A 450-nucleotide genomic window follows, 5' to 3' on the forward strand; every position below is an offset into this window, starting at 1 on the left:
AGCGACGAACCCCAAACTGGAGACGAGGGGAGGGGACGGTGGGGAGGTTTGGTCTGAAGTGTGGACGGGTCCCGGGATGCTCCAGGCTGAGTTTCCCGGGGAAATCCACACCAGCTTTAGTGTGCAAGAAAATGGGAGAGAAAAGCAGAATGAGGCTTTTCTTCCTCCTCCCTCCAGCAAGGGAGGAATGTTGGGGCAAGAAGGAGGAGGGAAGGAGCACGGGAAAGGCGTGAACCCTCTTTGGTGTGAAAAAAATGGCTGAAGGGCAACGGCCCCCAGTTTAATAGTTATAAATCAAAGCAGCAATTGGTGTTCTGCTAAATTTCTTGAAGCAGAGAGGGGAGGGAATAGGGAACACAAGGTGTGAGCAGCAGCCCCACCACCCTCCTGCCTTCACTCCTCCTCCCCAGGCTGCTCCCCCGCCATGGCAAGGCTAGAAAAAACCCCAGA

The sequence above is a fragment of the Buceros rhinoceros genome, unplaced genomic scaffold (assembly GCF_000710305.1).
Source record: "Buceros rhinoceros silvestris isolate BGI_N320 unplaced genomic scaffold, ASM71030v1 scaffold19613, whole genome shotgun sequence".
NCBI lineage: Eukaryota > Metazoa > Chordata > Aves > Bucerotiformes > Bucerotidae > Buceros > Buceros rhinoceros.